This window comes from Schistocerca piceifrons, chromosome 7 (assembly GCF_021461385.2).
Source record: "Schistocerca piceifrons isolate TAMUIC-IGC-003096 chromosome 7, iqSchPice1.1, whole genome shotgun sequence".
Lineage (NCBI taxonomy): Eukaryota > Metazoa > Arthropoda > Insecta > Orthoptera > Acrididae > Schistocerca > Schistocerca piceifrons.
Window position 1 is genome coordinate 101,381,166 of NC_060144.1, and position 17,680 is coordinate 101,398,845.

The window sequence follows — 17,680 nt, forward strand, 5'->3', positions numbered from 1 at the left end:
TAGAGTGGCATATGGTGGAGAAAACCATAGTGAGAAGATGTGAACCTTTTGATGCAAGGTTGTATGTCATGTATTCACATCAATACTAACTTCCATTCCCAATTAATGTGGCCGCCAGAATGCCTGTCTTTTGTCCTACACATCATTAAACATGTGGTTCACATCAACATCATAAATTTAAATCATCATATGTAAATGAAAATATGATAAGACTGGTTTTCTCGACGCATTTCGTGGACAAAATCGTTTCGAATTACCAACCGAGATGCAGTCTCATTTTTAAATGTGACGAGACTACACAGGTAATTCAACTAGTTCATGGTACGCGACATTCCTTCAAACATTATGTTTCTGAAGATTCTTTGAGGTAGTAAAAGCTCCGCAAGGTGAATTATGAACATAACTTTGGAAGTATATGTGTTTATGTGAAAAGTGTTAAATTAATAAATGTCGAGGATATAGCTGTAGGCCGAAAAGTGTGTAGAACAGTGGGAAAGCCCGAGCCTATCTCCTGCAAAGCTACCCAAAGTGTAGACGGTTCTGCCTTCTACAGAATCATTCCACGTACAGATGCCCTCACCATAAGCGACACTACAGTGTGGCTACAGTAGGCCTACCTGCCCCCACAGCCGACTTTCCTATCCGCAGCCGCCTCGCGACCCGCATCTTCCAAGTCGTGTCCCGCCTCCTCGGCCACGTGCAGGAAGCCCGCCTCCGGGCCTTCTGCCTGCTGAGCATCGGCGCAGGCCCAGAGGAGCGCGACGGCCACGAGCAGGACAGCGGCGGCCTTCATGTGTGGCGGAGGACGTGACTCCTGCGCACCCGCAGCGCTCCTTTTATTCATCCGCGCTTCTCTTACCGGAGATAACGGTGGAAGGACGCCTGGACATCGAACGATTGCCGTCAGCAATTTGCCGATATCTCCTGTGCAACCACCTTCAAGCAATTTTAAGCTCGTTGTAATTAGGGCACTGTTACTACACAACCGATTATGAGACGCGTTCGGTAGTCGAGGTTGTCTTGATTTGAAAAATGTTGATGGGTAATGACACGGCTACATTTTGCTAACGCCCAGAAGACAAAATCTGTTAACAGCGTATTTTTTCACAATGGTAATGTATCACTGTGGACAGATGCTCTTCCTAAGTTTCCTTAGATTGTGCGACGCGTAAGTGTAATTACAACATACAGCACACCACACATGGCATGGGAATGTTTCTAGTGCCTGACGTTTAAGATCGATCTTACAGTGGGTTCGCAATCAGAACCGCACTGATCGGAAGGCAAATCCAAATACGTCAAACTGAGTATGACAGTACCATTTGAGGACTTTGCAGACAACAATATAAAAGAATTATAGAGATTTTGACTGTCTTCCATTTACTTTCAGTCTCATTACCTTACGTATTACCTTGATTCCCATTAACCACTTTTAGGTTAACATATTATTTCGCATTCATACTCCTTGAAATTATCCTCTGAACAGTACATTGAAATGTATATTCCCCACATTCTTTCATCTTACAAAATCTAATTTTGTCAGTGCATGCTCTCGCTTATATTTCAACTCACTCTAACAAAAGGAAGAATAATCATGAACTATACTACGCAGTAGAAATAGAATAGATAGAATTCTATGACTATTAACTGAATAAATACTTTCTGTGTCACATTCACATCCACACACACACACACACACACACACACACACACACACACACACAATCACACACACACACACACACACACACACACACACACACACACACACACACACACACACACACATACTCTGCATGATGCATTCAAAACGCGGTTCACAAAGATAAGTACATTTGTATACCCTAATACACTGAGTATAAATCATTAACTCTTGCATTTCATTCAGTTACTTCATTTGTAATTAGTCATTTACTCTTCCCTCTTTGTACTTGTACACAATATATACTGCCAGACAAAAATGGAACAAATGCAAGGACTCTGTTAAGCGGCGTCCATGTATTACACATTAATACTGAGAGTTTCTGGTACTGGTGATCCATCTGTGGCGGTCATCGACGATCAGATGGTACTCATAAGGTATTTCTTTATGCCTTGCTTTGACTCTGTTGGCAGTAACTTGCTGAGTGTGGAGGTGCACAATATTCGCAACATTGCAGGGTACAACCATGCCCAAGGTGCGTACTCCTGATTAACAGTTTCAGCCACTTGAGCAGGTTCCTACAGTGGTCCTGCAGGTCAATGAATAGACATTCCGACAGATTTCTTCATGTGCTGGACACAATGTATTGGCGGTTTGTCACAGCTTGCAGCATGATTCGTAGAATATTCCTGCACCTGTAGTCCATGTTACAGAAGTTCGCGTAACACAGACGCACGTCAAGATTGATGCGTTGTGTGACCAGTGATGGTTGCCTGAGTATCATCCACGGGAGATATCTGAGGATCCGTTCATGACGGATGTACAGGTGCACTGTGTAAACCTGGTAGGTGGCATATTCAAGAGTACATTTACCCACAGCACTCATGTCCTCCCACCCCAGGCTTCATGGTGAGCGAGAGAATCAATTACAAGCTGCAGTCATATTTGCTGTTTTCGCCCGCTAAATTGCAGAGGTTGTTATTCCTTTACTACTCCCATTTCTTCGACAGGAAGGCGATGTACTTTTCCAGCAGGACACATAGGGTGCTGCAAAGCAGTGTGCTGTTTGTGGTGTTTAACAATTTCCTTAACCAGCAAGTTCACAACATCTCTCTCCAATTGAACACGTATGAGACACGATGAAAAGGAAACATACTCCATCTCTAGAGCCTGCAATAACCATTGTCGAATTACAACAAAAGAATCTAAAGTAGGATTCCGTTCGGCACCAATATGATACTTTGCGTGTGGGAACATACACATGCGTTGTCACCAGAGAGGGCTACATTGTGTATTATTGCGACTGTTTGGAAATCCTATCCTGTGACGTATTGTGTCTTTCATTTGGTCTGAATTTGTTATTGTAATCACATCACTCGTCAATAAAATTACCGAGTCCTTCAGGCTGTTGCACTTTCTTGCTGGTACTGTATATATTCAATTTTTTAAACGTCTCTCCCTCTTGATATTTTTCTTAAATATAAAATCTGTCCCTGTTTTGCCACTTATCTTTCCCATTACTCCCACATTCACCTTACATAATTTTAAAAAGGCTTTATCTCTTACTTTAATCGTCTTTGAGAACTCTCTCATTACTGTGAGCTACGCTGTCGACATGTTAAGTCATTACAGTTTCTTTCCTTTATTCTTTTCTTAATTACAGCTTCTGTATTATTATTACCTTATCGTTTCAAAAGAGCCACATACTTCGCTGTTCTATAATATTCAGTCATCTAAGAATCATGAAAGAAGGTTGTATACATGGAAGAACCCTGGAGATACTAAAAGGTATCAGATAGATTATATAATGGTAAGACAGAGATTTAGGAACCAGGTTTTAAATTGTAAGACATTTCCAGGGGCTGATGTGGACTCTGACCACAATCTATTGATTATGAACTGTAGATTAAAAATGAAGAAACTGCAAAAAGGTGGGAATTTAAGGAGATGGGACCTGGATAAACTGAAAGAACCAGAGGTTGTACAGAGTTTCAGGGAGAGCATAAGGGAACAAATGACAGGAATGGGGGAAAGAAATACAGTAGAAGAAGAATAGATAGCTTTGAGGGATGAAGTAGCGAAGGCAGCAGAGGATCAAGTAGGTAAAAAGACGAGGGCTAGTAGAAATCCTTGGGTAACAGAAGAAATATTGAATTTAATTGATAAAAGGAGAAAATATAAAAATGCAGTAAATGAAGCAGGCAAAAAGGAATACAAACGTCTCAAAAATGAGATCGACAAGAAGTGCAAAATGGCTAAGCAGGGATGGCTAGAGGCCAAATGTAAGGATGTAGAGGCCTATCTCACTAGGGGTAAGATTGATACTGCCTACAGGAAAATTAAAGAGACCTTTGGAGATAAGAGAACGACTTGTATGAATATCAAGAGCTCAGATGGAAATCCAGTTCTAAGCAAAGAAGGGAAAGCAGAAAGGTGGAAGGAGTATATAGAGGGCGATGTACTTGAGGACAATATTATGGAAATGGAAGAGGATGTAGATGAAGATGAAGTGGGAGATACGATACTGCGTGAATAGTTTGACAGAGCACTGAAAGACCTGAGTCGAAACAAGGCCCCCGGAGTAGACAACATTCCATTGGAACTACTGACAGCCTTGGGAGAGCCAGTCCTGACAAAACTCTACCATCTTGTGAGCAAGATGTATGAAACAGGCGAAATACCCTCAGACTTCAAGAAGAATATAACAATTCCAATCCCAAAGAAAGCAGGTGTTGACAGATGTGAAAATTACCGAACTATCAGCTTAATAAGTCACAGCTGCAAAATACTAACACGAATTCTTTACAGACGAATGGATAAACTAGTAGAAGCCAACCTCGGGGAAGATCAGTTTGGATTCCGTAGAAACACTGGAACACGTGAGGCAATACTGACCTTACGACTTATCTTAGAAGAAAGATTAAGGAAAGGCAAACCTACGTTTCTAGCATTTGTAGACTTAGAGAAAGCTTTTGACAATGTTGACTGGAATACTCTCTTTCAAATTCTAAAGGTGGCAGGGGTAAAATACAGGGAGCGAAAGGCTATTTACAATTTGTACAGAAACCAGATGGCAGTTATAAGAGTCGAGGGACATGAAAGGGAAGCAGTGGTTGGGAAGGGAGTAAGACAGGGTTGTAGCCTCTCCCCGATGTTGTTCAATCTGTATATTGAGCAAGCAGTAAAGGAAACAAAAGAAAAATTCTGAGTAGGTATTAAAATTCATGGAGAAGAAATAAAAACTTTGAGGTTCGCCGATGACATTGTAATTGTGTCAGAGACAGCAAAGGACTTGGAAGAGCAGTTGAATGGAATGGACAGTGTCTTGAAAGGAGGATATAAGATGAACATAAACAAAAGCAAAACAAAGATAATGGAATGTAGTCTAATTAAGTCGGGTGATGCTGAGGGAATTAGATTAGGAAATGAGACACTTGAAGTAGTAAATGAGTTTTGCTATTTCGGGAGCAAAATAACTGATGATGGTCGAAGTAGAGAGGATATAAAATGTAGACTGGCAATGGCAAGGAAAGCGTTTCTGAAGAAGAGAAGTTTGTTAACATCGAGTATTGATTTAAGTGTCAGGTAGTCATTTATTTGTATGGAGTGTAGCCATGTATGGAAGTGAAACATGGACGATAAATAGTTTGGACAAGAAGAGAATAGAAGCTTTCGAAATGTGGTGCTACAGAAGAATGCTGAAGATTGGATGGGTAGATCACATAACTAATGAGGAAGTATTGAATAGGATTGGGGAGAAGAGAAGTTTGTGGCACAACTTGACCAGAAGAAGGGATCGGTTGGGGTAGGACATGTTCTGAGGCATCAAGGGATCACCAATTTAGTATTGGAGGGCAGCGTGGAGGGTAAAATTCGTAGAGGGAGACCAAGAGATGAATGCACTAAGCAGATTCAGAAGGATGTAGGTTGCAGTAGGTAGTGGGAGATGAAAAAACTTGCACAGGATAGAGTAGCATGGAGAGCTGCATCAAACCAGTCTCAGGACTGAAGACCACAACAACAACAACAACAATGGCAAATTTATTCCTCTTGGTGTGGACTTCGGCAGCAAGAACAGAAGAAAATCAGTCATCTATTATCCTTCGTGCAATTAGAGCTAATACTGACATTTATCTACAATCATTCTACTTATGCGCCATTCACGAACGGAAAAGACGGGCGATCAGATAATGATACCAGAAGTACTCTCCACCATTCGCTGTCTGGTGGCTTGCATAATGTAGGACATAGACATAGATTGTATCCCTATGACATTTGCTGCTATATCTTGTTAACTCTCAATGAATAAGAATAATACCTTATTTCTGTTCGTCTGAAAAGTATTGTATTCTCATAATTTTCTCCCACCTATCTTCTTCGATTTCCTCTCTTTGCCTGTTATTTGTCTTCCTAGTAGTTGTATCACAGAAGAACAAGTCTTTCTCAGTCTTTTTATGTTATATCCTTAATTTCGTTTCAGCAATATATAGCTCAGCATCTTGTATAAAAAGCCATCTAAACCTAAAAAAATAATGACTCTCATTTTTGATAACATAAACATCGATTGACTAAAATACATGCCATCAATGAAGAAATTATGGATACTTACTTGGTAACTCTACTGCTGTTTCTGTCATTCACTCTTTGTATACATAATCTATTCACAGGAAACCATACCCTGTTTGGTTCTTCAATCTTGTGTCAAACTTCTTCTTGAGAGAGCCTAAAAGTCGTACCGAGTCAAATACACTGCTAACCATATTGTACACCATTCTCTTGATTATAGATCGCGATCTCACTCCTCCTGTTTAATCATGCAGTGACCGTATTTCAAATGACATGTCACACTCCGCTTTCATTCTCTTTGCTCATGTAAGATACACCTCTTACAACCCTTTATCCACTACTAGCGTTTCAGCTAAACCTACCAAATTACATTGAAATCTAGGGTCACCCATATCGAGTTCATTAATATGTTGTCCATTGTCTTGTAATGATCATCTCATATACTACGTGTTCCTCGTTGACTACATTTTCCTGCCTTGGCCATATCTTATATCCTACATTAGTCCATGGTAGCAGGACGGGACTGTCGGTTCCGGGCAAAAATCAGTAATTTGTGCAGTGTCGGGTGACAGCTGATGCAGTTCTTCTAATTATAGCTCCACTGCTCTTGGCTAATAGAGATCATTCGAGTTCTGTACTCTACAGTGAGAGGTCCATAATTACTGCTCTAAGAAAGAGCGTTGACTATTAAAATTCGTAATAAATTGCCAAACTGGATGTGAAATCTGCAGAAAACTAGCAAAATGGTCTCAACTTTTCAGGAAATTGCGAATTGGCTGTTAACTTAAACTGATGTTAAGATAACAACTTAATTCCAAGGTTTTGTTTTAAATAATTACAACGATATAACAAATCAATGCATGATTTATTGCTAACAAAATCTTTTATCCTATATTTAAGTACATTTTCTTAACAATATTTTTCAGTAATTTTTTTTAATATTATGATATATCTGCAGGTAATACATTTGTATTTTAAACATGAACATTTACAGTTTTGTAATTAACACTATCAGGTGCATTTATATTATTTACTCTAAAACTAGTAGAGAATCGATATCCAGAGTGTAACATTTAATCATTTGTCTTTCTCTTCGTATACTGCTCTATACAATATTTACATTTAATAGCCAATGATATGTAGCAATGGGTGAAGAAAAAGGGTGCGTGCATGTGCGAGCACACACACACGAACACAAATCCACATACACACACACACACACACACACACACACACACACACACACACACACACCAGGTGTGTGTTGAAAGTATTGAGACTGAGAATAATGCTAGTGATCTGGCAACGCTGTGTTCGTCCCTTCCATATGTTCTGTCCGAATTTCAGCTCTGTTTAACTATCATATGATTTTTGAGAGTGCCATCACTGAAGTTGTGTTTTTATTTCGCGTTATGAAAATGGAATAGCTGAAATTAGAACAACATTATACCTCAAGTTTTGTATTTAACTTGGGGAAATGGAGAGTGTGACCTTTCAAAAGTTCAAATAATCCTATGGGTAACATTCCTTAACAACAGTACAAGTTTTTCGCTGTCACAAATCATTTCTGGAAGGCCGGGGACATTTTGAAAATGAACCTCACTCAGGAAGACCTTCAACTTCAAAAACTGACGAGAACGTCGACCAAGTGCGTTCTCTTGTGAGATCATAGCGACATTGAACAATATGGATGATGGTCACCCCGTTAAAGGTAAACACATCCATTGTACATCAAATTTCGAAGGATGATTTGCACATAGCAGACAAGTATATATTGCATCATGACGATGCCACTTATCACACGGCTACTTCCTTCTTGGAATTTTTTATCTGAAAAGGCAGTCCTGTTGTTGCTCAGCCCTCTTATTCACCTGATTTGAGCCTCTGTGACTTTTTTCAATTAATGAAATTAAACATACTTAAAAAGACGTCTTCTTGACATTCTGTAGAACATTCAGAAGTGTGTGACAGATGCGTTTAACGCCCTATCAATTGAAGCCTTTCAGCACTGCTACCAAGACTGGAAACTATATAGCAGCCGAAGGAAACTACTTTGAAGGTGACAGAGATGTTGCTTGAGAAACAACTTTAGTGGATTAAAAATCAGTCTCATTACATTTCTGATATACCTCATATATCCATGCACATATTGTGTGTAGTCGTGTGCACAGCAGATGCAATATATTTACTCACACAAAGTGTGGAATCATTACACACACTCAAATATACATTAATGACTAATGGTTCATTCAGTTACTCCGCTTACACTCATGCACGCATGTGCTATTTACAAATAAACACACACCCACAGACTCAGTCAGTCAAGTGAATAGTATGAGAATGGGAGGGTCCTGAATCCATATGCACAGACTAACTGTTGTTGCCATGATGTGACATGCTAACTTTCAGTTGCGTTACACAACATACGTCATGGCCTTGTGATGGAAAGACTATTTGGCACACCATATATTTAGCGCTGCCGAACACACTCAAATAGATCCCTGAAAACTCCTTAATCAGCAATACATTCACCTCGAATTTCATCAGGCTGATAACCTATGTGTTCTGCGGTGTTATAAGGATAGGATTATTGGTGGCCTATCCAGACAAGTGGAATGTGTTGGTATGGCACATAATTATTTCATATGGACCACAGACTGTTACCCTGTAGGTGAAATTGTCTGTATGCATATAAAATCATTTGGGATCAGCAAAGTTTGGTTTTACAACTCATGGTGGAAGTTTTACATGTACAATTTGGTGAGGTGTAGAGCACATATACCAAAGTAGATATACTTCCTGAACTGCACTGAAATCTTAGCCATCTCCACAGTGGCTAGTCCTTCATTGAAGATTTTAGCCTGCAAAAAAAGTACCCTGGCAATGTAATCTGCTGCACCAAAACGCCTATCCCACTGATAAACTTTAAACTAAATTAATTTCGCGGTGGATTCTTGTCATAACAAATTAATTTTTATTATTATACGAATTATTTTGTAAGTTTCCTATCAAAATTGTCTGTAGGTGAGAAAACTGGATATATTGATATTAAAAACTTTCTCTTTGTGTACTTTAGATATAATATTCAACGGCTAAGTAAAACTGACTCTTGGTTGCCCTGTGAACAGTGTCGTGAAAAAAAAGCTTTTACACTTCATGATATGAAAAATATGAAAGAAAGAAATGGAACCTAATTAAATGCCAAAAGAAACTAATTGTGTGGTCTGTGAAAACTATATAATTAAAACTCAGTACCGAAGTTCATTATGAACGTTGCGAGACATGAAGTACAATGTTTGACTTGGAATATCCATAGAAATAAATACTGTGCAATTCCGAAGAAAGCAACTGTCTGAAATTGCCAAAACTGTTCACTGAAAATTAATCTGCTTGCAAGCGCGACACCTGACAATCCCGAGGACACGTTGTTTGCTCAAGAAAACAATGTGAGATCTGTCCTGAAATAAAAGTGTCTTACCCCTTGCTCAGTACGCTGTTTATGTTGTACTGACATTCTCGAAAGGAAATACGTATCAGCAAATGGAGCAGCTAAATGAAACTTTCCATTTGATTGTCAGAAACAATCTGTTACTTCCTTTGACATCGCGAGGAATGCGCACACGACAAAATATTCCAAAATTTGTTAAGAATAATGGAGGTGAGTTTTACTTTCAAGAAATATCGTTCTTGAGAAATGAAACTCTGATTATTGACGAAAAGACTGGACAACATAAGAAGGCTCTAAAAATTACAAAATTCTCTCATTACAAAAAACTACAAACATTTCAACCAATTGAGCTGTTTGTGATGTAATGAAAAAATCAAAGTAACACTAATCATGAAAGTTATTAGTTATCAGAGGGACAAAGATGTCCTTTAGTTAAAAGCTGTGAGAAACAAACATTTCATTCTTGTGTATGCCTTTGTTGCCTCTAAAATGCCTCCAGATTCTTCTCCAAGAATATAAGGAGCGAGAAAGTATTATTAACGAGTTTTCATCTGCCTAATAAAGTATTCCAGATAGCTTTTCCCAGACACAAAAAACAGATCTCATTATCTGAAAAATTCAGCTACTTACAACAAGGCCTCAAACAAGTCCGCACCAGCGCTGCACAACTGACCAGCGCACCAACCACGGATAAAACAAAATACAGATTCAAGGATCTTGTTCACTCCTCTCGCAGTATACTCATTCATCTCTATCCTAGTACAGTAAAGGTGAATTATTTATAACAGCGGAAAACATATGTGATCGGTACAGCTTGAGTTTCGTCTTTCGCTATAGTGACAAGACTATTAGCAGAAGAGCTAAAATATGGCTGTAATAACGAAGTACCGTTTGAGATTTTGACAGCATATATTAAATAGGTCACAGAATATTCTGCAAAATGGTGGTGAATATTAAACTAAGATTCCACATTATAGTCTACAATGACACAATAAATTCTGCAAAAATATTAACCTCTAGCCGAATTGAGCGTGCGTGGTAGGGTGCTATCCCACCTAAAAATGATAGCCAATATTGGCCTCATTAATGACTGCCTTCAAGTCTCATATCTTCAATAACATAATTACCAGCAATGTATTGATCATTTTGTATACTTTTTTTATAATTGTAGCTAATTTTTCACACAAATATCCATTCTAAGTACGAAACCTAAACCATTTCTACGGAGAAACACGTCTTGCACTGCCTTAGGTGCGCATCTACATCAAATAGTCGGCTGAACTCCCATTTCTGCAACTCTTGGCTCGTTCTGAGAAACACACAGAAATTGGAGTCGGACATTGATATGAGCTCCGTCTCGCATGTTGCGTGTGAACCAATGCGAATGACGTTGAGTACAAGTGATATTGAAAGAGCATCGTAGTCATATTTTTCACGACAGTACCGTCAGATAAAGATATTACCGGATTATGATTGAGCCCTAAAAGTAGATCTTCAGAAAAAAACTGGTATACCTATTACAAAACGTCATCAATATGTATATAATTTCAAATACTTAACAGCTTGCATAATACAGCTTATTTTACCCCAATATTTTGTATGTTAGCCTCTATTTATAAGTACAGTATTTACCCTACCCATAAAAATGAAAGAATAATCGGGTAGGGTTATCCCTGTAGCGTTTTCGTATTGTACTACTCCATTGTGGGTACAGATAAAAACGACATTAGCATGAAAAAACATGTCGCACTTGTCAAGTATGAGCACATTGTTCCAGTCCGCTGTTTTATAATCACTTCATTGATAATCCACATTTACACTTCCACGACTAACAGGAGAAGAACGTACGATAACACAACATCTCCTTTTTTTCGAGACATGGTGCTGTGAATACTGTATGTGTCAATCAATATACTGTACCGCCTTAAACAGATGTCTAACATTTCCGAAATAGTACCTCACTTAAAACTCTTGTGAATGCTCTGGACGTAACTGCCTGTTAAATAATATTGTCTGTTCAGCGACTTGTGTTTCCCTGTCCCTCTGTATTGAGTCAGATGTTAACAACCAACTGAAGTCCATGCAGGCAACTAACTTAAATCTGCAATAATATTCGTGCCACACATTAGTTGTACAATCCAACACAGATGTGAGACATTCACTATGTTAGGGAGACATCTACCTCCAAAAGTTCTCTGTATTTATTGTAAAGTTTCAAGGTTGAAGTACGTCCGGTCACGTGATCATGATGGAAATAGTAAGCTTATTAAGTGTTGATGCGATATGGAAAAATTAGAACGGAGAGAGAAATGAAAAGTTCAACAATAAATGTGAATTTTCACATTTTTCATGGAAAAAAAGCTTTTACTACTCGATAATGAAAGCTGCAGTGACCAGCGCATTTACTCTTCGGCTATAAAACAGTGACACATCTCCATTAACAGTAATTTTCGCAGTCATCTCAGAAAAGCGTTAGGAAAGGGACACTTTTCCGCCACTAGTTCCACAGGTTGAGTCCATGTAGGATAAAGTGGCCAATGCACAGCCACTAGTTTTCGTCCAAAGCGCTGGGCGACTTTACTCGTTTTTTTTTTCAGAAGGGGTGGCCGACAGTGTTTGCCACCTTCCAGCCAAACGGCGATGACAGAATTTGGGCGCACTCCTTAATTAAACGATTTTTTAGAAAATATTCAGTAAAAAGGATTCATTTTTCGTTACTTATATCTTTATGTGTCAGGTTCATTATAATACAATCATCATTTCGTTATTGGCTATAGCTCTTGTGATATATACAGGTGGAAGTAAGACAGTGCGCGAAATTTGAAAAAGTTTGTAATGAAAAATAGGGATCGCTACCATTTTGCGTTTGGTGCATATTACAAATATGTTGCTGTCTTTGAGATTTAGCTGACATATCGAATTTTTCCTTAGCCTTAGGTGGAAGGCTCTATCTGTCACCAACCTCGAGAAAATTCATCTGATGTAGCACATTCATTTGCGTATGTGTAATGATTCCACACTATGTGTGAGTAAATATATTGCATCTGCTGTGCACATGACTACACATTATATGTGCATGGACATAAGAGGTATATGAGAAAAGTAATGAGACTGATTTTTTATCTACTAAAGTTGTTTTTCAAGCAACTGCTATGTCACCTTTAAAGTAGTTTCCTTAGGCTGCTATATTGCTTCCAGTCTTGGTAACAGCGCTAAAAGGCCTCAATTGATGGGGCGTTACACATCTCTGTCACACACACACCTGAATGTCCTCCAGAATTTCAAAACGACATCATTTTAAGTATTTTTAATTGCATTAATTGAAAAAACTCACAAAGGCTCAGATCAGGCGAATTAAAGGGCTGTGCAACAACAGGACTGTTCAGATTAAAAATCCGGAGATGGAAGTAGTCGTGTGATGAGTGGCATCGTCATGATGCAAGTATATACTTGTCTGCTATGTGCAAATCATCCTTCGAAATTTGATGTACGTTAGCAGTGTTTACAGGGTGCCCATCATCCTTACTGTTAAACGCCGCTATGATCTCACAAGAGAATGCACACGGTCGACGTTCTCGTCGGTTTTTGAAGTTGAAGGTCTTCCTGAGTGAGGTTCATCTACAAAGTGTTTTCGGCCTTCCAGAAACGATTTGTGACAGTGAAAAACTTGTGCTCTTGTTAAGGAATGTTGCCCATAGCATTGTTTCAACTATTGAAAGTTCACACTCTCCAATTCCCCAAGTTTAATACAAAACTTGAGGTATAACGTAGTTCTAAATTCAGCTGTTCCATTTGCATAACACACAATAAAAACACAACTTCACTGATGGCCCTCCCAAAAATGATGTGATAGCTACATAGAGCTGAAACTTGGACAGACCATCTGGAAGGGATGAACACAGCAGTCTACACAAGTAGAACAACACTATGATGCCAGATCACTCGCGTTAATGTCTCAATACTTTCAACACACACGTGGTGTGTGTGTGTTATTGCTGCATATCCTTGGTTATTAAATGTAAATATTGTACAGAGCAGTATATGGAGAGAAAGACCAATGATTAAATATTAAACTTTGGATATGGATTCTCTACTAGATTTAGAGTAAGTAATATATAAATCCACCTGATAGTATTCATTATAAAATTGTAAATGTTCATGTTTAAAATACAAATGTATTATTTGCAGAGAATCATAATATCAAAAAAATTACTGAAAAATATTGTTAAGAAAATGTACTTAAAAATCGGATAAAAGATGTTTGTCAGTAAGAAACCATACATTAATTCGTTATATCATTGTAATTATTTAAAACAGAACCTAATCTGTTCTGTCCAGAGTTAACATGCAAATGCTCAAGAAATTACGAGTTGGAATTAAGTTCTTATCTTAACATCAGCTTGATTTAACAGCCAATCCGCAATTTCCTGAAACGTTTACGACAATTTTGCCAGTTTGCTGGAAAGTTCACATCCAGTTTGGCAACTTATACGAATTTCATTGGTGAGCGTTCTTTCTTATAGCAATAATTATGGGCCTCTCACTGCAGAGTACAGAACTCGACTGCTCTCTATTAGTCAAGAGCAGTGGAGCTATAATTAGAAGAACTGCATCAGCTGTCACCCGACACTGCACAAATTACTGATTTTTGCCCGGAACCGACAGTCCCGTCCTGCTACCATGGACTAGTGTAAGATATATGATATGGACAAGGCAGGAAAAGGTAGTCAACGAGGAGCAAGTAGTGAATGTTAGAAGATCATTAAAAGACAATGGACAAAATATTAATGAACTTGATATGCGTGACTCTACATTTCAAAGGAATTTGGTAGGTTTAGCTGAAACACTAGTGGTGGATAAAGTGTTGTAATAGGTGAATCTCAGATGAGAAACCTGAATGTAAGCAGAAGGTGACATGTTATTAGAAACAGAAACTGCATGATCAAACAGAAGGAGTGAGCTCGCGACCTATAAACAAGAGAATGGTGTACAATATGGTTAGCGCTATATTTGCCTTTATTTTAGGCTCTCTCAAGAAGACGTTTGATGCAAGATGGAACAGAGCATGATTTCCTGTGAATAGATTATGTATACAAACAGTGAATGACAGAAACAGCTGTAGAGTTACCAAATAAGTATTCATAATTTCTAAATTTATGGCATGTATTTTAGTCAATCGATGTTTATGTTATCAAACATGAGAGTCATTATTTTATTACCTTTAGATGGCTATTTATACAAGACGCTGAGCTATATATTGCTGAAACGAAATCAAGGATATAACATAAAAAGACCGAGAAAGACTTGTTCTTCTGTGACACAAATCCTAGGAAGACAAATAAAAGGGAAAGAGAGGAAATGGAAAAAGATAAGTGGGAGAAAATTATGAGAATACAATACTTTTCAGACGAACAGAAATAAGGTGTTGTTCTTGTTCATTGAGAGTTAACAAGATATAGCAGTAACTTTCATAGGGATACAACCTATGTCTATGTCCTACATTAAGCAAGCAATCAGACAGCGAATGGTGGAGAGTACTTCTGGTATCGTCATCTGATGCCCTTCGTGAAATGGTAGAATGATGTAGATAAACGTCAGTACTAGCTCTAATTGCAAGGGAAATAGGTGACTGATTTTCTTCTATTCTTCCTGCCGAAGTGCACACCAAGAGGAGTAAATATGCCGTAGATGACTGAATATTATAGAACAGCGAAGTATGTGCCTCTTTTGAAACGATAAGGTAATAATAATACACAAGCTGTAATTAAGAAAAGAATAAAAGAAAGAAACTGTAATGATAAAACATGTCGACAGCGTAGCTCACAATAAAGAGAGAGTTCTCTAAGACGATTAAGGTAAGAGATAAAGCCATTTTAAAATTATGTAAGGTAAATGTGGGAATAATGGGAGAAGATAAGTGGCAAACCAGGGACAGATTTTATATTTAAGAAAAATATCACTAGGGAGAGACGTTTAAAAAATTAAATATGCGAGAAAATGCAACAGCCTGAAGGACTAGGTAATTTTATTGACGAGTGATGTGATTACAGTAACAAATCAGACCAAATGAAAGACACAATACGTCACAGGATAGCATTTCCAAACAGTTGCAATAATACACAATGTAGCCCTCTCTGGCGACAACGCAGGTGTATTTTCCCACACGCAAACTACCATATTAGTGCCGAACGGAATCCTGCGATAGATTTCCCCAAGCATGCTGCATCTTTAGTTGTAATTTGCCAATGGTTGTTGCAGGCTCTAGAGAAGGGGTACGCTCCCATTTCATCGTGTCTCATACGTGTTCAATTGGCGAGAGATGTTGTGAACTTGCTGGTTAAGAAAATTGTTGGACACCACAAACGTCACACTGCTTTGCAGCACCATATGTGGACATGCAGTGTCCTGCTGGAAAAGTACATCGTCTTCCTGTCGAAAAAATGGGAGTAAAGCGGGTATAACAACCTCTACTATCCAGCGGGCGGAAACAGCAAATATGACTGCAGCTTGTAATTGATTCTCTCGCTCACCATGAAGCCTGGGGTGGGAAGACATGAGTGCTGTGGGTAAATGTACTCTTGAATAGGCCACCTACCAGGTTTACACAGTGCACCTGTACATCCGTCATGAACGGATCCTCAGATATCTCCCGTGGATGATACTCAGGCAATCGTCACTGGTCACACAACGCGTCAATCTTGACGTGCGTCTGTGTTACGCGAACTTCTATAGCATGGACTAAAGGTGCAGGAATATTCCACAAATCACTGCTGCAGGCTGCGACAAACCGCCAATACATTGTGTCCAGCACATGAAGAAATCTGTCGGTATGTCTATTCATTGACCTGCAGGACGACAGTAGGAACCTGCTCAAGTGGCTGAAAGTGTAAAACAGGAGTACGCAGCTGGGGCATGGTTGTATCCTGCAGTGTTGCGAATATTATGCACCTCTAGACTCAGCAAGTTACTGCCAACAGAATGAAACCAAGGTATAAAGAAATACCTCATGAATACCATTTGATCGTCGATGACCGCCACAGATGGATCATCGATGCCAGAACCCCTCAGTATTAATGTGTAATACATGGACGCCACATTACAGAGTCCTTGCGGGTGTTGAATTTTTGTTTGACAGTATATATTGTATACAAAGTCAAAGAGGGAAGAGTAAATGACTAATTACAAATGAAGTAACTGAATGAAATGCAAGAATTAAAGATTTATACAGAGTTTATGTGGGTATGCAAACGTTTTTATTCTTTTGGAACCCTGTTTTGAATGCATTAGGCATAGTGTGTGTATGTGTGTGTGTGTGTGTGTGTGTGTGTGTGTGTGTATGTGTGTGTGTGTGTACATGAGGATCTGAATGTGACACAGAAATTATTTATTCAGTTAATAGTCATAGATTTCTATTCATACTGCATAGCATACCTCATGATTATTCTTGCTTTTGAAAGAGAGAGTTGAAATATCTCATTAGCGAGAGTATGCACTGACAAAATTAGATTTTGTAAGATGAAAGAATGTGGGGAATATTCATTTCAATGTACTGTACAAAGGATAATTTCAAGGAGTGTGTACGCGAAATCATATGTTAACCTAAAAGTGCTTAATGGGAATCAAGGTAATACGTAAGGTAATGAGACTGAAAGTAAATGAAAGACAGTCAAAATCTCTATAATTCTTTTACATTGTTGTCTGCAAAGTCCTCAAATGGTACTGTCACACTCAGTTTGACGTATTTGGATTTGCGTTCCGATCAGTGCGGTTCTGATTGCGAACTCACTGTAAGAACAATCTTAAACGTCAGGCACTAGAAACATTCCCATGCCATGTGTGGTGTGCTGTATGTTGTAATTACACTTACGCATAGTACAATGTAAGGAAACGTTAGGAAGAGCATCTGTCCACTGTGATATATTACCGTTGTGAAAAAAATACGCTGTTAACATGTATTGTCTTCTGGGCATTAGTAAAATGTAGCTATGTCATTACCGCTGAACATTTTTGTAAACAAGCCAACC